The 23314-nt window shown below is 41.3% G+C and overlaps 1 protein-coding gene across 1 annotated transcript in view; it reads right to left on the bottom strand.

Annotated features, from left to right (window-relative positions):
• The window catches only part of gli1 (GLI family zinc finger 1), a 140732-nt gene extending 130685 nt beyond the window's left edge, over positions 1-10047 (bottom strand). The window contains exon 1 of the mRNA XM_064969209.1: positions 9694-10047. The gene's annotated coding sequence lies outside the window, so the exon portion shown is untranslated. The remainder of the gene's footprint in view (positions 1-9693) is intronic.
• Between the last annotated feature and the right edge of the window lie 13267 nt (positions 10048-23314).

Here is a 23314-nt window from a genome sequence, read left to right as displayed (position 1 = left end):
CTCTTCGATTATAATCACAGCCGTATATATTCCCTCCAAAGCAGACACATCGACGGCTCTGAACAAACTTTATTTGACTCTTTGCAAACTGGAATCCATATATCCTGATGCTGCATTCATTGTCGCTGGGGATTTTAACCAGGCTAATCTGAAAACAAGACTCCCTAAATTGTATCAGCATATCAATTGCGCAACCAGGGCTGGAAAAACCTTGGATCATTGCTATTCTAACTTCCGCGACGCATATAAGTCCCTGCCCCGCTCTCCTTTCGGAAAAGCTGACCACGACTCCAGTTTGTTGATCCCTGCCTACAGACAGAAACTAAAACAAGAAGCTCCCGCGCTGAGGTCTGTTCAACCCTGGTCCGACCAAACTGATTCCACACTCCAAGACTGCTTCCATCACGTGGACTGGGATATGTTTCGTATTGCATCAAACAACAACATTGACGAATACGCTGATTCGGTAAGCGAGTTCATTAGAACGTGCGTTGAAGATGTTGTTCCCATAGCAACGATTAAAACATTCCCAAACCAGAAACCGTGGATTGATGGCAGCATTCGCGTGAAACTGAAAGCGCGAACCACTGCTTTTAATCAGGGCAAGGTGACCGGAAACATGACCGAATACAAACAGTGTAGCTATTCCCTCCACAAGACAATCAAACAAGCTAAGCGTCAGTATAGAGACAAAGTAGAATCTCAATTCAACGGCTCAGACACAAGAGGTATGTGGCAGGGTCTACAGTCAATCACGGATTACAAAAAGAAAACCAGCCCCGTCACGGACCAGGATGTCTTGCTCCCAGGCAGACAAAATAACTTTTTTGCCCGCTTTGAGGACCACACAGTGCCACTGACATGGCCCGCAACCAAAACATGCGGACACTCTTTCACTGCAGCCGACGTGAGGAAAACATTTAAACGTGTCAACCGTCGCAAGGCTGCAGGCCCAGACGGCATCCCCAGCCGAGCCCTCAGAGCATGCGCAGACCAGCTGGCTGGTGTGTTTACGGACATATTCAATCAATCCCTATCCCAGTCTGTTGTTCCCACATGCTTCAAGAGGGCCACCATTGTTCCTGTTCCCAAGAAAGCTAAGGTAACTGAGCTAAACGACTACCGCCCTGTAGCACTCACTTCCGTCATCATGAAGTGCTTTGAGAGACTAGTCAAGGACCATATCACCTCCACCCTACCTGGCACCCTAGACCCACTCCAATTTGCTTACCGCCCAAATAGGTCCACAGACGAGGCAATCTCAACCACACTTCACACTGCCCTAACCCATCTGGACAAGAGGAATACCTATGTGAGAATGCTGTTCATCGACTACAGCTCGGCATTTAACACCATAGTGCCCTCCAAGCTCGTCATCAAGCTCGAGACCCTGGGTCTCGACCCCGCCCTGTGCAACTGGGTACTGGACTTCCTGAAGGGACGCCCCCAGGTGGTGAGGGTACGCAACAACATCTCCACCCCGCTGATCCTCAACACTGGGGCCCCAGAAGGGTGCGTTCTGAGCCCTCTCCTGTACTCCCTGTTCACCCACGACTGCGTGGCCACACACACCTCCAACTCAATCATCAAGTTTGCGGACAACACAATAGTGGTAGGCTTGATTACCAACAACGACGAGACGGCCTACGGGGAGGAGGTGAGGGCCCTCGGAGTGTGGTGTCAGGAAAATAACCTCACACTCAAAGTCAACAAAACTAAGGAGATGATTGTGGACTTCAGGAAACAGCAGAGGGAACACCCCCTATCCACATCGATGGAACAGTAGTGGAGAGGGTAGTAAGTTTTAAGATCCTCGGCGTACACATCACAGACAAACTGAATTGGTCCACCCACACAGACAGCATCGTGAGGAAGGCGCAGCAGCGCCTCTTCAACCTCAGGAGGCTGAAGAAATTCGGCTTGACACCAAAAGCACTCACAAACTTCTACAGATGCACAATCGAGAGCATCCTGTCGGGCTGTATCACCGCCTGGTACGGCAACTGCTCCGCCCACAACCGTAAGGCTCTCCAGAGGGTAGTGAGGTCTGCACAACGCATCACCGGGGGTGAACTACCTGCCCTCCAGGACACCTACACCACCCGATGTCACAGGAAGGCCATAAAGATCATCAAGGACAACAACCACCCGAGCCACTGCCTGTTCACCCCGCTATCATCCAGAAGGCGAGGTCAGTACAGCATTGGTCAGTGCATCAAAGCTGGGACAGAGAGACTGAAAAACAGCTTCTATCTCAAGGCCATCAGACTGTTAAACAGCCACCACTAATATTGAGTGGCTGCTGCCAACACACTGACTCAACTCCAGCCACTTTAATAATGAGAATTGATGGGAAATATATCACTAGCCACTTTAAACAATGCTACATGTTTACATACCCTACATTATTAATCTCATATGTATACGTATATACTGTACTCTATATCATCTACTGCATCTTTATGTAATACATGTATCACTAGCCACTTTAACTATGCCACTTTGTTTACATACTCATCTCATATGTATATACTGTACTCAATACCATCTACTGTATCTTGCCTATGCCGCTCTGTACCATCACTCATTCATATATCTTTATGTACATATTCTTTATCCCCTTACACTTGTGTCTATAAGGTAGTAGTTTTGGAATTGTTAGCTAGATTACTTGTTGGTTATTACTGCATTTTTGGAACTAGAAACACAAGCATTTCGCTACACTCGCATTAACATCTGCTAACCATGTGTATGTGACAAATAAAATTTGATTTGTTTGATTTGAAGGGCACTGTTTCGTTCTCTCGAATGCTTTCTCCGGTGAGATACATTTAGCCTCTTGCAAATTGAAGTAAATGTATAAAACAGAGAGAAGAAAGATAAATTATTTTGTATGTTTTTGTCTTTTTTCTTAATAATTATTTTTCCCTTGGAGTATAGTATAGTTCTTGTGGCATTTAGTTGCATGTTTGTGCCACACCTTACTTCCGACATTGCTAACGATGGCCACTGGTTGTCTGAATAGACCATAACTCTATCTACAACTTGTTTGGGGTGACTGTGCTTGTGGCATTTAGTTGTCATGTGTGTGTGTCCTATCACTCTATCTACGTCTAGTAAAGTATCTAATTGTGTGTGTCCTTTTACTTACAACTAGTGAAGTACAGTTTCTAGTCTTGGGTGTCACCTTTAAAAAGAATTGTTTAACCAGGTAGGCCAGTTGAGAACAAGTTCTCATTTACAACTGCGACCTGGCCAAGATAAAGCAAAGCAATATGACAAAAAAACACAGAGTTACACATGGGATAAACAAACGTACAGTCAATAACGCAATAGTAAAATCTATGTACAGTGTGTGCAAATGTAGTAAGGTTTGGGAGGTAAGGCCATAAATAGGCCATAGTGGCAAACGAATTACAATTTAGTATTAACGCTGCAGTGATAGATGTGTTAGATGATGATGTGCAAGTAGAGATACTGGTGTGCAAAAGAGCAAAAAAAAAAAAACAATATGGGGATGAGGTAGTTGGGTGTGCTATTTACAGATGGACTGTGTACAGGTACAGTAATCTGCTCTGACAGCTGATGCTTAAAGTTAGTGAGGGAAATATAAGTCTCCAGCTTCACTGATTTACTTTACTTTCGACATAAATCTATCTATAACTACCTGATATCTTATCTAGGTGTGTGTGTGTCATTTACAACGTTATGACCACGTGTGCTGATTTGATCTGATTTAAGAGGTGTGCGATCATGAGACTTTGTACCCAACAACCTATTAAAACAACATATTTTGAACCCAACAAACATATTAAAGCTACTATTTTTACTACTAGTCACTGAAAGAGTGAAACAGAATATGAACGACAAGTAAATGGAGATGCATATGAAAGTGATACAAAGTCTGAGAAGGATCAAGAGAGAGAGGTAAAACAAAGGGTAGAGAGATGAGGAGAGAGGGTGACAGACAGAGACAGAGGTAGAGGACACACACACACAGAAGAGAAAGGACAGAGAATCTTCTTCCTGTAGTCAGTGGGACTGGTGAGGACAGAACAGGGCTGTCAGTTCAGGAATCAGGACCTCTGCCAGCCAAGTCACTCCCTGATCTGGATCATTATCTCGGAGCTGTGATAGTAGATTTGTTGTGGAGGGTTGGAGGCCCATCGACACACGCAATGTGCTAACCGCCGAGGCTATGAAGAGAGAGTGTGTGTGTGTGTGTGTGTGTGTGTGTGTGTGTGTGTGTGTGTGTGTGTGTGTGTGTGTGTGTGTGTGTGTGTGTGTGTGTGTGTGTGTGGAAGTCTGCGTTCCCTTCCAGTTCCACTGGAAGTCGACAATAATTGTTCAAGCAATAAAAATGTAATAGCTTATCACATAAACGCTGTGGAAATTAAGTGACTGTGTATGAACTTCTCGGCTCCTCTATTGACTTGAGTTTAGCAGTCTTATAGACCCGTGTTAAAAGTTACTGAGGGCATTTGGATTAGTGATCTGTTTCTGGAGGATTCTCCGATCTGTTCAGTATTTACAGAAAGCTGGAAGAGAAGAGGAAAGAGAAGAGGGGAGAACATCAACATTCAAAATTCAGAGTGTTCTAATCACTCGGATGACGGAACCCAAGCGCACGGTTGCCATTGCAACAGAAGGAAATAAAAAACACTGTCTAGTTGTCTCTTTTTTGTCTGCAAGGAGAACGACACCGTGTGAGTCATCAACAGCATTTCATGAGAGAACACACAAACTCACACACAGATTGCATGCGCACGCACTTACACATATGCACGCACGCACACAGACACACACACACACACACACACACACACACACACACACAGTTTAAAGATAAAGCGATCACTCAGCAACTCCAAATAGAATGTCTTCATTGTATTTCTCGTCAATGTTTTCAATCAAGTGCGGTATAACCTGTACAAGATATGAAGGGATAAGGACTTATTGTTAACTTACAAATATTCCAATTCAATAATTTAGATATGCTTGTTTAGCTCAAAAGTTAACACAATCGGTACAGATACGAAGCTCTGTCTTGCATGTGCCCTTCATATTAACATCAACTGGATGATGGAGGATGTTGACAATTTATGGCTTCAACCTGTTCAGCCAACCATTATTCAAAAGTCAAGACAATGCAAGTTGTGATCTGAAGAAAATAAATCCAAAGAGGTGTAGTTATCTCCTCCTCTCTCTTTCATCACACACAGATAGAACATGTTTCATTCAGCTTGTGCCCTGGCTGGCTATCAAACCCCAATTCACTAGACTACCATTTACTCCACTATACACTTCCATTTCATTCACTGCCTGCCATTTCATTTCATAATGTTTCACTCTGTTTTAGTCCTATTCTATCTGACCCCGGTACAATCCACTGACTGATCCTGATCAGTACCAGTCTGTAAACCCTGATCAGTTCCTAGGACCTCATTGTGATGGGCATTGTAACACAACCGGGAAATTAGCAAGCATCACTGTGGCGTACGACTCCCATGGGTGTGTGTGTGTGTGTGTGTGTGTGTGTGTGTGTGTGTGTGTGTGTGTGTGTGTGTGTGTGTGTGTGTGTGTGTGTGTGTGTGTGTGTGTGTGTGTGTGTGTGTGTGTGTGTGTGTGTGTGTGTGTGTGTGTGTGTGTGTGTGTCCCTCACCTGGTTCCCATTACCACCCGCTTTATTTTTAATATCAACCACATGGGACATTAGCAGCATCTCTCTCTTTCTCTCCATCTCTCTTTCCCTTTGTCTCTCCCAGCCCGCAACCTTCATTCAAAGGCCTGTTGGATCAGAGAGAGAAGAGGTGGATCCAGTCCACTGTTCCCCTCGGGCGCCGAAGACGTGGATGTCGATTAAGGCAGAACCCTGCATCTCTCTGATTCAGAGGGTTAAATGCGGAAGACTTTTCAGTTGAAGACATTCAGTTGTACAACTGACTAGTTATCCCCCTTTCCCCTTTCCACATGTTACTGTAAGCAGCAGTACTCTCTCTCTCTTTTAATTCAATTGTCCCTCCCCTCTCTCTCTCTCTCTCTCTCTCCCTCCTTCCTTCTCTCTCTCCCTCCTTCTTTCTCCCCCTATCTCTATCTCTCTGCCTCTCTCTCAACCCGAACTACTACACCACACATTCCGTTGACACATGCTACTACAGTCACACACACACATGTGCATGCCAAACATACGCACACAAACGTACGCACACACACAGAGGACACCCTGCGGGCTCTGAACATACACATCTCACTGATACACACACTTTGAGCTTCCTCTGCTCTTAACTACTTGGAAATCATTAAGGTTGATTGTATCACAACTGATATAGGAATAGATGCTTAGAGAGACACAATCATTAGGCATTGATGAAAGGTTTTGTGTTCTCAATTGACTTGCCTGGTAAAAATGAACATTAAATAAATACCATTTTTGGGGATGATAATATGTAAATGAAATGTCTTTAATTGAAAGTTAATTTAATTTAATTTCTCAAACCATGTTCCAGATATTTCCCATGACTATGACGTTTCTCATTCCATTCTGTGTGATCCACAGCTTATGCCATTCAACCTTTCAAAATGTCTAATGCCTTTGCCCTCTTGTGTCAACCATCTACTTAGTAAAGCAAGTGCTCCTCCGCCACTTCTATTCTCTTTCTCTCCCCCACTCCTCCCCTCCTTCTGAGGGTAAGGACACTAGCTTTTTCATCAAGGTTTTATGGGGAAGAAGTTTATAACTAAGTTAGTACGCAGTAGGCATTCAAGGAATGTGACCAATAACTTGGTTATTACATTAGAGCAACAAAAAAACAAAACAAAAACTTTCTATTGATCGACAGGAGGCATTCAAGGAGATGGAGAAAGGGAGAGAGCGAGAGCGAGAGAAAGACGTGGAAAGAGAGGAACAGACTGAGAAACAGCACTGCCACCGGGCACGCTTTAATGCCAAAACACCACGGCAAGAGAGAAATGAACAGGAAAAAACACCCTTTCTTTCTTTTGTCTAATCCTCACAGAAAATGAGACAATTATGAAGGGAGAAAGGGATAGTTGCAGGGGGATAAAGAAAGAAAGAGAGGGGTCTCGGAGCATCGAGAATCATGTGCTAGCACGTGTGTGTGACTCCCCTGGTGCATCCACAGCCCAGTCCCAGTCCCAGTCCCAGTCCCTGGCTCCCTGCACCACACAGTGCAAGTCTAGCTGCAGCCGCTGTGCTCTAAGAGGGCCTATGGCAGTGCTGCAGCCGCTCTAAAGGTCCATGGGCCTGGGAAAGACAGCTGCTATTAAAGCCGGATTGTTTCAGGTTCACAGGGTGTGAAAGGGCCTGATTGAGGGCCTCTGATCCCAGTGAGGGTGGTCTCTCTCTCTCTCTCTCTTTTGGAGAGGTGGGAGGGGGGATGTGACCAATGCTGCGAGTCACGTGACGTGTACCATGTTTAGCGGACTAAAATGGAATCTGCTGGACAAAAACACACCACTTGTTGCTGCTTGCCTGGTCTGCCTGGCAGTGGTCTGCCATGGTCTTATCTGGCCTGAGGTCCAGTGTGTGCTAAGTGCCAGCTTCCAAAATCTGGTTCCTTCTACATCTTTACCTGGACTTTCGATTTGTATTCACTTTGATTTGTTTGTGGTCTTCTCTTGTAGGAAAGGGACTTCCAGACTAACACAATCCCCGGAGTGTGTCTAACTCCGCTGAAAGCTCGCCTCGTTGAAAACTCCAACCATAATTCAAGGTCACTTCCCTATGTTTCCAAAAACATTCAGCCGTTAGTCACAATATGTATGTATATGATAAATAGGTTTCTAAAAACATTATAGTCTATGTTTACGATCAAACGTGTTTTCTTTAATGATTAATAATAATACAGTAATAAAAATATTGCCTCTCAATTACATCATCTAACTAAGAATGTGCTTCTTAGCTGAGCCACCTGGTTAAATAAATAGATAGATCAACTCTGAGGTAAAATGAGAAAACAGACGTTTCAGCTAAACGGAGTACAAGTCATCTTACTGCTCCGATAGGTAGCCACCATATAGGAGGAAGAGAGATACTTCCTGTATACTTTATTTATTTAGGCCCTGTCCTAGCGGGGAGCCTTTTGGCCATAACACAGGCCCATCACACTCTGACAAAGACTAGGGGGCAGATGTTTTCACACCAACCAGACCACAGACCAGTCGTGGGACGAGTGCAACTCTCTCCTCTCCTATTTTCTCCTCTCCTCTCGCTCTCTTATCCTCTCTGCTCTTCTCCTCGGTCCTCTCCTCCTCTCTTTTCCTCTCCTTGCTGCTCTAAATCTTAATCCCTTTCCATTTCATCAGTAATTATGACCCATGTTGTCCCATAAGGCCAGGAGATTTTTCTTGTCATGTCGCAAGGTTAGGTTTTCCCTGACTGTGTGACCAGACCAGATAAACATTCATGCATTATTTGTTGATGTTGAGCGATATTGTGGCTATGAAGTGTGTTGATTGCCATACAACAGTCTTCTGGCTCTCCTCCTTGTCAATAAAGGATACAAAGGTGTTTGCCTGTTGAGGTCAGTCTAGTATTGACAAACCCTCTATATTAGTTTAAAGTTGTCTAAGGGACATAATCTGAACATATTAGCAGATCAACGCCTAAAAACTCTTTAAGAGTAATTACTGAGATTAACAAGCTTCATGTGTGATTTCATATTGTGGTTTTGGCCATTTCTCAAGAAAGAAAGAAAGAAAGAAAGAAAGAAAGAAAGAAAGAAAGAAAGAAAGAAAACATGATCACCAAAGGACTTGGATCTTATGTCATAGGCCTACATATCTGGTCAATAATGATGTTGTTTTGCTGTGGCTGTGGGTGTCCTGACAGATGACATTTGAAAAATATATTGGCACCTCAAGTATTTCAGGTTACGAGAAACAGCTGTTATCATGCGCCCCTACAACCCCTCTGTGGAATTCTGGGACACACATGGCGAAGAGCCGTGCAGGACGATGACTTTTGAGTCTGTGTGGCTGTGTCACAGGCCGAATAGACTACCAAAACCTCTACTAGCATATGTTGAGGTAGTGGTGGGACATGTGAGAAGTGTAATTCCAAAATGCTCTAGTTATTTTTTTAGGCACGATAAGCTAAGTCTCTTCATGCAAAGACAAATGCCAAAACATGCATTGACTCTTGAAAGGCTATTTTCAACCATCAACACTTTGAAAGAATTACAAGCCAAGAAAAGAAGTGAGAGATGAGTTGTGAACGTCCAATGCTGAGTTAAAAATGAGAGGCATTCTTCACTAGTTAAAATAAGGTAGGCTGTTGAAATGTACTATTCATTGAAGATATTTCAGATGTGCTCTACTGGCAGAAATAGCCTATAATCAATTAACTTAAATAACTAAAGACAATGAATTTGCAGAATTTTGGCTAACATTGATTAATTCTGTTTATTCAATGTAAACACTGCACGCACCACCATCACCTATTAGATTGAATGTATCCCAATTAGACCATCCTCACCCGAGGTGACAGCAATCTGAACATAGCCATAAATATATAGTCAACATGACATTACATGACTGGGAAATCAAAATAAGACTTGCATAGAAACAAACAACAAAGACACCTTCAGCACCCCTTTTCCTTCCAAAACCACTCATATCGACGAAATTTGGTAACGTAGAATGGGAGACCGAATAGATTAAGCATGGCAATACCTTCTATGAAAAGTTGAAGACGTCTGCATCAGTTTGTTGATTTGATCCCAAGAGTTTGGAAGTTCTGGAAGTTTGGGGGTGAGATCTCTTGCGTCCCGCTGGGGGTTCAAGAATTTCCAATAAAGCTCCCTCTCTCTCTGCGTTCTGGCAGACATACAGATGGAGCTGCGGGAATGATCCTTTAGTTCTTTCTTCTATTCCTCCCGTGTTCAATTCACGTCTTTGTACAATTTTTAGGAGCTTCTTTCCATCGTTTTCTTTATAGGTAATTCTTGAAATCAGTGTGCAGGACAGCATTGAACAAACCCCATATTCGGTAACCAAACTCCCGCAAACCCGAAGTTGGTTGCACAGTCAATGGTGGAATGCGAGACCTCTCTTCTCCTCCCCACTCCCTCCCTCCCTCCTTTCTCAAAGTATGTGGACCACCCCGAAACAGGAAGTTCACTTTTTGTTTTTCTTATAAAAAAGAAAGACCATGCTGGCTGCTTGGAGTGCAATAATAGTTTATTCCACTAGCTAAAGACCATGCAATGCAAGCGAACAGAATAAACCATATGTTAAAACAGATAATAGTACGATTACATATGATTTTTTACATATTCATTTGTTTTACTGACAATTACAATCATAATTCACTATCATATTTACCATATGATACCTATCTGTAACCGTTTATGAAATTGTTGTTGTCGTATGGTGGTTTTAAAATGATACGGGTCTCATTTGACGCTTAGGTATAAAACATATTTATTTCTTGAGCAGCAGCGTGTGTGGCACTGGGGATGCTGATTCTTGCATGTTACGCCTTACTGGAATCCAAGGTGCACCGCAAAACCTGGGATGGAGTCAGACCATCACGTTTGAGGAGGGAATGCATACAGTGGGTTAGGAGCGCAATACATTTGAAGATTGAAGGCGCATTGCAATAATATTGATCTAGAACCAGGTTTCCATCCGACCTTTTTGTGCGAGTTAAATATGTCGGATAAAAAAATGTCACCCCAGGCCTGTTGGAAACAGCAAACTTGTCAGTAAACTTTCAGAATGTTGTCAAAATAAAATGCTATAGAAAAGGTGGTATCTTTTTGTGTCGGTAAAATTAATTATGCGAGAAATAGCGAAGGAAATGCCTTTATGCGCACTTTACGCGATTATATGTTTCCCCACTTGGGAACGAATGCAGTTTATTAGGCAACAGATTAAACCAATTATGATCAATTTCACAATGTGCTGTGAAAGAGCACGCGGTGATTGGTGCTCCTTTCCAATACATATTGAGAGTCTTCATCTGGAAAAATGATGATCGATGCTTGGCTGCCTTTTGACAGATAAAAAAAAACCTCGTGTCAAGACCAGAGTTGGCACATTTGGAATATAACACACGTTGTGTTGTTATTGACAAAACCCTCAGTGGAGTTGAAAATACGAGGAAACCCATTTAATTTGTATTCTTTATTCGGTACATGGGAATTTAACTGCAAAAGTTATTTGTATGTGAACTATGTCATCACACACAGCCTTGTATCTGCAACAGGTCCATTTGATGTAAACATCTGTTGGGATTTTTTTTTAAATATTCGCATGAAAATCTGTTGCCAAATAGATGGAAAAATAGTCATAGTAAACTTGTACAAATACATACAGAAAAATTAGAGATTCAAAGTTCATGATAGTAGCCTAGTGGTTAGAGCGTTGGACTAGAAACTGGAAGGTTGCAAGTTGAAACCCCCGAGCTGACAAGGTACAAATCTGTTGTTCTGCCCCTGAACAGGCAGTTAACCCACTGTTCCTAGGCTGTCATTGAAAATAAGAATTTGTTGACTTGCTTAGTTAAATAAATGTAAAAAATATATATATGTATATATGTTTTTGTTACTAGAGTAGGCTATTGTATTTTGGTAACATCAAGTTATTTTACCTGAGTAAAATTGTAATTACTCTAGTAACAACATTGTAACATATCACATATTAAGATCAACTTATAATATTAAGTGTTACCAAAAGTGTTTACATGAAAAGCTAACATATATAGCTTGCATCTATTGTAACCTAACATATTAGCAGTATATTTATTGTTCATTAATGATATACATATTCTTGAATGTATATCAAGTATTCATGAATGTATATCATGAATTAATGAATGTATATATATATATATATATATATATATATATTTAAATATATATATATACTCATTATATATATGCATACATGAATATGTATATATAATTATATCCTAGTATAATTATTGTTTGTTCATGCTTACTCACCCTCAGGTGAAAGATGAGAGGTGAGCCAAGCCAGTTGGTGAGCTGACTAAGGAATGAAGAGTCAATTGACAACATATGGCCAGTGTTTAAATCAGATTGTGAATGAATGTCATGGATTTGGTCCCAACATAGGATAGGAGCTTACAGACTCAACAGATGCAGCAACCATATGCTTCACCTGACTCTGCAATTTGGCAGGAGATCCCACACAGTCAGTGCAGAGACGTTTTAATTCAAGTCAGGTGGACTTATGCTTTTCAATAGGAGCACATTAGTGGGCCTTAGTAACATGTCCTATAGGTCTACTACTGGTCTAGTTTTCCTGAGCTAACTGGGATGGTTACTATATGTCTATGTGTGTTATAAGTTTGTTTTTTGTTTTTTTACATCTGTATGCAATAGTTTAATATAGTTAGTTATGGTAGATGTACATTTATATACTTAATATATGGTAAACATAATATTGACATGGCCTCCACAATCACCCGACTTCAACCCAACTGAGATGGTTTGGGATGAGTTGGACCGCAGAGTGAAGAAAAAGCAGCCAACAAGTGCACAGCATATGTGGGAACTCCTTCAAGACTGTTGGAAAAGCATTCCTTATGAAGCTGGTTGAGAGAATGCCAAGAATGTGCAAAGCTGTCATATAGGCAAAAGGTGGCTACTTTGAAGAATCTAAAGTAATATATATTTTGATTTGTTTAACACTTTTTTTGGTTACTACGTGATGTCTTCACTACTATTCTACAATGTAGAAAATAGTTTTAAAAAACGGAAAAAAAACTTGAATAAGTAGATATATCAACTTTTGATTAGTACTGTATATAAACACATGTATATACAGTATTAATGCAGTATTTGATGTCTATGGCACTTCCAAAATGCACTTAATAAAACTTACTGTCTTTAACTGCCATTTTCTGAATGTCAGACTCTTCCCACACAAATTTTTCTCAGCCTCAGAAGCATATGTGTAGCAGTGTAACTTTAGACCGTCCCCTCGCCCATACCCGGGCGCGAACCAGGGACCCTCTGCACACATCAACAACAGTCACCCACAATGCATCGTTACCCATCGCTCCACAAAAGCCGTGGCCCTTGCAGAGCAAGGGGAACTACTACTTCAAGGTCTCAGAGCAAGTGACATCACCAATTGAAACACTATTTAGCGCGCACCACCGCTAACTAAGCTAGCGTTTCACATCCGTTACATATGCATTCATTAAATTGTGTGTGGTTATCCACACACATATGTATTCTAAGTCTGGAGATGTATTCTCCAGACTTATTCATAGGGAATTGCTGAAATGTTGTAATTTTTTTTATTCTAGATGACCTTTTCTTATGAAAAATATGCCCAAAAACATTTTAGTAACTTTCTTTAGTGATTTACAAAGAAAAAACATTAATCCAAAATCTGCTATGTATAAGTCTGGTCCTGGAGTATCTTAACAAAATGAAACCAAAATATTTAGACTGACTTCATCCAGTGTCCAGAAAAATGTATTTGCGTCATATGCAAATATGTACATATTTAACAAGGTGTCATCTAATTTGCATATGTTAATACAATATGTCAGAAGAAAAAAGTATACAAAAAGCCTTAAATTCGTGTCCATATTCAACTGGTAGAAGTTGATTGTGATATGATAGGGGGGGGGGGATTACCCTATTAGAGTATGGTCCTTCTGGCCTTAAACATAACAATTATAAAATACATATGTTCTTATGATACATAAACGTAAACTTTTCCAGAATAAAATGTAATTCAAACATAATACATTTTGTAACATGTAAAACATATAACTTTTGATGATCATACAAATGACAAATGACAAATGATAAATAGTACTGCAAATGTATTACAGTTTTTTTTGATTGCTAAACGACAGTGGACACAACTGGAGTCACATGTGCAAAACTCTAACTACAGTCTGCACAGCAGCAGTTCATGTAGACCAAACTCTAGTTCATTTTTCATTGCTTGAACACAGTTTTCAAAACTCTACACACTTATCCCATGACTTTAACCACAACCTTTGTTCAAATGCTAACACACTGCTGTCAAAACTGTGAACCACACATTCAAAACGGAATAGATTTCAGCCTTGTGCCTTTCAAACACTGCTGATTGCAATTTCAGCTGAAAGGCTAAGCAGGTGTCTTGTTTTAGACTTGTTAGTGAACACACACACATATTACAGTATATATAGGTAGAGCTCAGAAAGACTCATTTTGGAAATGGAACAAGGAAGATGGGTTCGTGGAGGGAGAAGGGTGGCAGGGAGAGGGCGGATGCGTGGAGGAAGACAAAGAAGACAAAGAGCTGTTATTTCAGATGAAATAAGGGCTACACTTATAGACCATGTCGTGAACCATGGTCTCTCATTGAGAGAGGCAGGGTTGAGGGTGCAACCCAATCTGCAAAGATCCACAGTGGCATCTGTAATGCGAATTTTCCATCATACAAACAGGTAAGAGTTACATCCTTACAGTAAATGTAAACATTACAGGAATCTATTTTGTATTGCAATTATAGAATATTTACACAGATATATATTACAGTAAGTTTGACTGTAAAATATATTTTTACAACAGGACCCAAAGGCTGCCCCCAACAGGGGGAAGAGGAAAAATATTTTCAGAGGCGCAGAAAATGCTATTGTTGAGATGGTTGTTGTCAACAATGCAATAAAACTGCGGGAGATTCAAGATAGAGTGATGGCTGATAATGATATATTTGAAAATGTTAATTCTGTCAGCACAACAACTATTGCTCGAGTCCTAAAGAAACACCAAGTTACAATGAAACAGTTATACACTGTACCGTTCGAGAGAAACAGTGAACGGGTAAAAGAGCAAAGAGACCAATATGTCCAGGTAAGACGTCTGAGGTTACGTACACAGCTATACAAAATATTTACAGTAAAAAAAAACACTAGCATTTCTACAGTAAAACTGTGCACTTACTGTTTTTCAGAGAGAGGTGGAAGTGGAAGCACTGGAAAGACCACATTCATTTGTATTTATCAATGAAGCTGGATTTAACCTTGCCAAAACACGGCGCAGAGGAAGGAATGTTTTAGGTCAAAGGGCCACTGTGGAGGTTCTAGGCAAAAGGGGGGGAAATATCACCATGTGTGCTGCAATGGCCAATGATGGTTTGCTTCTCAACACACCACTCATTGGCCCATACAACACAGAAAGGCTTATAGCTTTCCTAGATCAGCTCTATGCTCAGCTAGTGCCAGCAGAACAGGGGGAACCAGTAAGAAACCCCCAAGTTTTTGTCATAGTTTGCGATAACGTTGCTTTTCACCACTCTGCAGCTGTCACAGATTGGTTTGCAGCACATCACAGATTTATGGTTTTATACCTGCCTGCATATTCACCCTTCCTCAACCCAATAGAGGAGTTTTTCTCTGCCTGGAGGTGGAAAGTGTTTGGTCACCACCCACATGACCAAATGTCTCTTTTGGAAGCCATGCATGCCGGATGTGAGGACACGAGTCCAGAGGACTGCCAGGGATGGATAAGGCACTCCAGAAGGTTCTTCCCCAGGTGCATGGCAAGAGAAAGCATTAGATGTGATGTTGAAGAAAACCCGTGGCCTGATGTAGAGAGAGGCAGGATTAGCCCCTCAATTATTTGTTTGAATTACGGTATGTACTTTTAATTTCTACCTTTTTTTTCTCATTACTGTAATTCCGTAAATTACTACAGACTATTGAAGCAAACTGCTAATTTTCATTTACCTTAAAGAATTATTATGTTCTAAAAATTTTAATAAATCATGTGAAAGAATGTCACTCTTTTCTTTGAAGAAAATATTACTTTGTATGAAGTCACTGAAATTGTTCAAACTGTAAAGATGAAAAGTTTGTATTTTCTGTATTGGTGTTTGATGCTAGTGTTTTTACTCTCAGTGTGTTCTGAGTGACAGTGTGTGTTATCTCAGTGAGGGTTGTGCATAGTGTTTGGCTGCACTGAGCGTGTTTTGAGCCATGTGTTAAGAGTTGTGTTGCTTGGAATGAGTTTTGCAGGTGATGTGAACTGTTTAGCTCAGGTGACTGTTGGTAGTGCAGACTGTAGTTAGAGTTTTGCACATGTGACTCCAGTTGTGCCCACTGTCGTTTAGCAATCGAAAAAAACTGTATATAACCATTGGTATGGGACAAATACTTCTATTCAATACAATCTCTGTGCTTTAGTCACCGTCACCAGAGGGCAGTGTCACACAGAGGAAGCAGATATACACAAGTGACACACATCTCACATCCTCCGTAACTGTGATTGTGTGCTATGAGAGTAATCAAGGTGGAACTTTAGGAAAGATGCACTGACCCACTTGGTATTAAAAATTTAAATCAATAGAATACTATAATCTAATATACATAATGTATTATAAATCATTTATACATACCTCCTCTCAGTCTGCAACATTCTTCTAATTGTGTCATGAAATATAGGCCAATGTCAGGCTAGGTCTGTAGCTCTATTTGGCCTATGCCATCATTTTGTAAAATATGTTTATTTGAAAGAGTTAGCTGGCTAGCTTGTAAAGTGGCAAATTAAAGTAGCCTAGCTTTTTCAGTTTAGCTAGCCTAGTTACTTTAGCTAGCTAGCTTACAAACGTGCTAAATTCTAAGAATATTTAACTGTATTTATCTAGCCTATAGTTTATCATATGACTTTGGCTCCATATATATTAATTAAATTATCAACTTTGCTAGCCAAGTTTATCATTATTATACTTTTAACACACACAATCTATGTTTTGCTCAGTCTGGCTGTGGGATTTTTTCTGAAATTTGGGGTAAAATTAAATGAACAAATTATTGAAAAGACTTGCATCATTATTTAATGGTGGGGGGGAATCCAAACACGCAGGCAAAAGGCCTTGGTGTCTTTCTGCCACCAGACCAACCTCTTCACCTCCAGGATCTGAATATCTAGGAATGTGTAATATCATAGGTAAGTAATAGCATAACACAAAATACATAACACACCTCATTCAGAGTCCACCACTATATACAGTTGAAGTTGGATGTTTGCATACACCTTAGCCAAATACATCACTCAGTTTTTCACAATTCCTGACATTTTAATCCTCGTAAAAATTTCCTGTCTTAGGTCAGTTAGGATCACCACTTTATTTGAAGAATATTAAATGTCAGAATAATAGTAGGGAGAATTATTTATTCAAGCTTTTCTTTATTTCATCACATTCCTAGGTGGGTCAGAAGTTTACACACACTCAATTAGTATTTGGTAGCATTGCCTTTAAATTGTTTAACTTGGGTCAAACGTTTCAGGTAGCCTTCCACAAGCTTCCCACAATAAGTTGGGTGAATTTTGGCCCATTCCTCCTAACAGAGCTGGTGTAACTGAGTCAGGTTTGTAGGCCTCCTTGCTCGCACACACTTTGTCAGTTCTGCCAAGAAATGTTCTATGGGATTGAGGTCAGGTTTTGTGATGGCCACTCCAATACCTTGACTTTGAGCCCTTTTGCCACAACTTTGGAAGTATGCTTGGAGTCAATGTCCATTTGGAAGACCATTTGCGACCAAGCTTTAACTTCCTGACTGACGTCTTGAGATGTTGCTTCAATATATCCACATCATTTTCCATCTTCATGATGCCATTTATTTTGTGAAGTGCACCAGTTCCTCCTGCGGCAAAGCACCCTCACAACATGATGCTGCCACCCCCATGCTTCACGGTTGGGATGGTGTTCTTTGGCTTGCAAGTCTCTCCCTTTTCCCTCCAAACATAACGATGGTCATTGCGGCCAAACAGTTCTATTTTTGTTTCATCAGACCAGACATTTCTCCAAAAAGTATGATCTTTGTCCACATGTGCAGTTGCAAACCGTAGTCTGTCTTTTTTATGGCGGGTTTGGAGCAGTGGCTTCTTCCTTGCTGAGCAGCCTTTCAGGTTATGTTGATATAGAACTCGTTTAACTGTGGATATAGATACTTTTATACCTCCCGCATCTTCACAAGGACCTTTGTTGTTGTTCTGGGATTGATTTGCACTTTTCGCACCAAAGTACGTTCATCTCTAGGAGACAGAACGCATCCACTTCCTGAACGGTATGATGGCTGCGTGGTCCCATGGTGTTTATACTTGCGTACTATTGTTTGTACAGATGAACATGGTAATCATCAGGCGTTTGGAAATTGCTCCGAAGGATGAACCAGACTCCAATTGACTCAAGTTATGTCAATTAGCCTATCAGAAGCTTCTAAAGCAATGACATCATTTTCTGGCATTTTCCAAGCTGTTTAAAGGCACAGTCAACTTAGTGTATGTAAACTTCTGACTCACTGTAAATGTGATACAGTGATAAGTGAAATGATCTAGTCTGTAAACAATTGTTGTAAAAATTACTCGTATCATGCACAAAGTAGATGTCCTAACCAAATTGCCAAAACCATAGTTTGATAACAAGAAATTTGTGGAGTGGTTGAAAAACGAGTTTTATTGACTCCAACCTAAGTGTATGTAAACTTCCGACTTCAACTATAAATACCCCATATTGATATAAAGGCAAAGTTACACCACCATTTTGTAACAGTTTTCTTGAGGTGAAGGAGAGGCGGACCAAAATGCAGCGTGGTGTTTATTCATGTTTAATATATAAAGACACTATACATGAATACATTAACAAAACAAGAAACGTGAAAACTCAAAACAGCCCTATCTGGTGCTAACACAGAGACAGGAACAATCACCCACAAACACACAGTGAAACTCAGGCTACCTCAGTATGATTCTCAATCAGAGACAACTAATGACACCTGCCTCTGATTGAGAAACATATTAGGCCGAAACATAGAAATACCCAAATCATAGAAAAACAAACATAGACTGCCCACCCCAACTCACGCCCTGACCATACTAAATAATGACAAAACAAAGGAAATAAAGGTCAGAACGTGACAGTACCCCCCCGCCCCCCAAAGGTGCAGACTCCGGCTGCAAAACCTTAACCTATAGGGGAGGGTCTGGGTGGGCGTCTGTCCGGGTGGGCGTCTGTCCGGGTGGGCGTCTGTCCGGGTGGGCGTCTTCACCAACGTCTTAGTCTGCCTTCTTGTCCGCTTCCGTGGCCTCCTAACCACGGTGACCCTACTAAATGACCCCACTGGACAGAGGGGCGGAAGCTCGGGACAGAGGGGCGGAAGCTCGGGACAGAGGGGCACTGGCGCCTCTGGGCTGACTGGCGCCTCTGGGCTGACTGGCGGCACTGGCGCCTCTGGGCTGACTGGCGGCCCCTGGCAGACTGGCGGCACTGGCGGCCCCTGGCAGACTGGCGGCAGTGGCGGCCCCTGGCAGACTGGCGGCACTGGCGGCCCCTGGCAGACTGGCGGCCCCTGGCAGACTGTCGGCACTGGAGGCCCCTTGCAGACTGGCGGCACGGCGGCGCTGGGCAGACTGGCGGCACTGGCGGCGCTGGGCAGACTGGCGGCACTGGCGGCGCTGGGCAGATGGGCGGCACTGGCGGCGCTGGGCAGACGGGTGGCACTGGCGGCGCTGGGCAGACGGGTAGCTCAGATGGAGCTGGGAAGACGGGAAGCTCCGGCAACGCTGGAGAGGAAGGCTCTGGCAGCGCTGGACTGAGTAGCTCTGGCGCCTCTGGAATGAGGGGCAGGAGCTCTGGCAGCGCCGAACAGGCGAGAGACTCCGGCAGCGCCGGAGAGGAGGAAGGCCCAAGGAGACGCACTGCACCCCTCTTCGCAATGCTCCAGCGAATCCCAGGCGGGCTCCGGCACTCTTCCTGGGTCGACCGCCCACCTGTCTATTTCCTCCCAAGTAGTATAGTCCATACTCTTGCCGTCCAAAACGGCCTCCCATGTCCATTCCTCTTTTCGCTGCTCCTGCTGCCTTTCACCACGCCGCTTGGTCCTGTTGTGGTGGGTGATTCTGTAACGGTTTTCTTGAGGTGAAGGAGAGGCAACTAATCACCCACAATCACCCACAAACACACAGTGAAACCCAGGCTACCTAAGTATGATTCTCAATCAGAGACAACTAATGACACCTGCCTCTGATTGAGAACCATACTAGGCCGAAACATAGAAATACCCAAATCATAGAAAAACAAACATAGACTGCCCACCCCAACTCACGCCCTGACCATACTAAATAATGGCAAAACAAAGGAAATAAAGGCCTCTAGGCATGCATATATGTCATTTGGATTGTAAAACAATTCAAGGTTAAGTTTATTTGCCTTTTGTTATGAATACATTATAAATCGTACTCACAAGAGCGTTGATATTTAAAACATTAATAATGTGCAGGACAAATTGATGGGTTGGTTGTTTAGCAACAAAACTGATGAATGTGCAACTATGGGTCAAAACAGACAGAGTTGGCTTTGGTTGTTGACGATATGTAAGCTATATTTCGTCTCCAATGTTTACTGAAAAAAGAAATACATATGCACGATGAGCACTTGTTGTCTCTCAAATACACCATTACAGTTGTTGGTTAGTTAGCTAGCCATATTAGCATTGATATGAAAACAGTCAAAACACCTCAAAACAAGACATGGTATCAAGAACAAGATGAAACTAGCTGACACGAGCCACTTACGATTCCCCACATGACAGTTTGTTGTTATTCTTGCTAGCAATCTGGCCATCCAGAATCACAACAACACGCTGACTTCTGCCCCATGGAAGTGCGCACATAATTCTTGTGACCTTGTCAGCTAATCCATCTATACCAAGTATACAGTAGATACAGATATGGTATACTACCACAACCAATAATCTCATGATGAAGCTGATATAATACAAGTAAAACAATTAAACACAGGCCTTTGTGCAAATAAATTGACGGCAACTACAAATCCTATTGTTGATCCTTAATATCACAGAGAATAACAGTTCATACACAACATGCTGTGTAGAAAATAATCTAAAAGCTGTTTTTACAGTACATGACCTTTGTATATTATGTTAACATAGGCTATGTCTTATATTGTATCTTCTATTTCCTTATAGTCCACTAACAGGTCTTAAACGGATCACGATGGGGATGTGAGCTTAGTAGATATACATGTGATAAAAGTTTTATTCCTTAAAAAAGCATGTTGCATGCATTTGGTTAACTCAAGAGTTCAGGAGAAGCCTTCACGGTTAGACATGTAATCACTGGCCACTTTAATAATGGAACACTAGTCACTTTAATGTTCACATACTGTACTGCTTTACTCCTCTCATATGTACCTACTGTATTCTATTCTACTGTATTTTAGTCAGCCAACATTGCCGCCAACATTGCTCGTCCTAATATTTATATATTTCTTAATTCCATTATTTTACTTTTCGATTTGTGTGTATTGTTGTGACTTGTTAGATACTACTGCACTGTTGGAGCTAGGAACACAAGCATTTCGCCACAACCGCAATAACATCTGTTAAAATTGTGTATGTGACCAATACAATTTGATTTGAATTGGAAACCCTCCCTACCTGGAGGTACGAACGGCCTGACCTGCCAAGTTAATACATTGCTCTAGATACAACGACTAACAGTTTTAACAAGCTAGTTTGTTAGTTTACAATGGCATTGTTTACAAACAATAAAGTAAATAAATCTTATATTTTGGGGCTCTGGTGGGGTAAGACAGTTGAATTAAGATAATTAGTTATATGGCATAAACTCAAAAGTTATATTCTTCAAGAATCAATGGCTACATTTAAAAGTCCATAATGGATATACCAATCACGGATGGCCCCTTTAAGAGGTTGCCAGGTATTTTCCATTCACTTCAAACTGAAAGAATTTAGGTCTCCCCAAGAAATCCGGTGCTGTAAGAGCTGTAAACGGGCTCAGACAGACCAATAACGTTTGCTGACCGAGAGTAGGCATACTTAGCACTTCTGAATGTAATTTGCGAACCGACTTAACACCGTTTTTACATGTAGCATCGCGTGAAAAATGTCGCCAGTCAGACGTCTACAGAGGGTGGTCCGTAACACACAGCGCGCTGAACGATCGGCAGACGAATGGTAGATCCACATTCGGTGCGATGTGTGGTCTGCAAGCCTTAAGACTGTAAGTGACGGTTAAGGTTGGAAGAACAACAAGACCATAACATTAATTCCTTGAAGTGTGCTGATTCAGGCTCCCACTGGATCATTGGACTATTTAAATCTAGTAGCCCCTGTACGTTGTCCTCGTTGGAAAATAAGTTGTAAAAAACAAGGTGTTGAATCTACTTTTAAAAAATAAGGCAACAATAAGACACAAAATATTAATGAGTTTATGTAAATTCCTATTTTTAATGAGTTTTTTGAATTTACACAAATAAAGTAAGCCCAAGGAATTAATTTACACAGGCAGCCCAATTCTGTTATTTTTCCCACGAATTTGTCTTTTGACCAATCACATAAAATCTTTTAACTTCAAATCTTTTTCAGAGCTGATCTGACTGGTGAAAATGTAGCCTAATAGCAATTAAAATGTGTTTGATTTACTGATCATATAAATCAAATATGAGTTGATGTGACACAAATATTTCGTATACCCAACAATAGTGTTTCAAAAACACTTCATGTTTAACATTGGCAGGCGCTGTTGAACACAGTACTCAATCCACCAGTAGTAACTTGAGGTAGAGCCACAAATTTTCCTGGGTGCTGCATTGAACTCTGTCAGTAAGAGTGCTAATGGTGGGAAAGGGTGGTCTCACCATTAAAAGTCAATTTCCCTGATGGTTTCGAAATCCACTCATCAGGATCCATTACACATGGCAGAACAAGCTGCTTAAAACTAACATAGACATTATTTTCTTTCTTCAAACACGCACACACAACATTGTGTAAAATAATCGAAGTTGAATTACCCACAATCCTGTAAAAATAGAGCCACGTGGAAAGTAGTTTCAAGAATTTAAAATTCTTAAGTTAATGTAACCTATAAGTATTTTATAAGTATCTTATAAATAACATTTTTGTAAATTAATATCATCCAATTTTGTCTTTTTTTGCTTCCTCATAAAGTTATTTACATTTTGAGCAACATGTTGTTTGTTTGATTTTTCCAGAATTTTTTGCGTAAAATGAAATTACGAAATTATTGAAATGGCTTGCATATTCTTTTTATGTAAGTATATATATATATATATATATATATATATATATATATATATATAGTACCAGTCAGAGGTGCGGACACCTACTCATTCAAGGGTCTTTCTTTAATTTTTCTATTTTCTACATTTTAGAATAATAGTGAAGACGTCAAGACGCACCCATCGCGATGGCCATCCATCTGTATAACCTACTTCGGGAGCGTCGGTATCCTCATCATTTCTCTCCCTCCCT

This window comes from Oncorhynchus masou, chromosome 6 (assembly GCF_036934945.1).
Source record: "Oncorhynchus masou masou isolate Uvic2021 chromosome 6, UVic_Omas_1.1, whole genome shotgun sequence".
NCBI lineage: Eukaryota > Metazoa > Chordata > Actinopteri > Salmoniformes > Salmonidae > Oncorhynchus > Oncorhynchus masou.
Note: the sequence above shows the minus strand (reverse complement) of the source record. Positions and strands in the feature narration are given on the sequence as shown.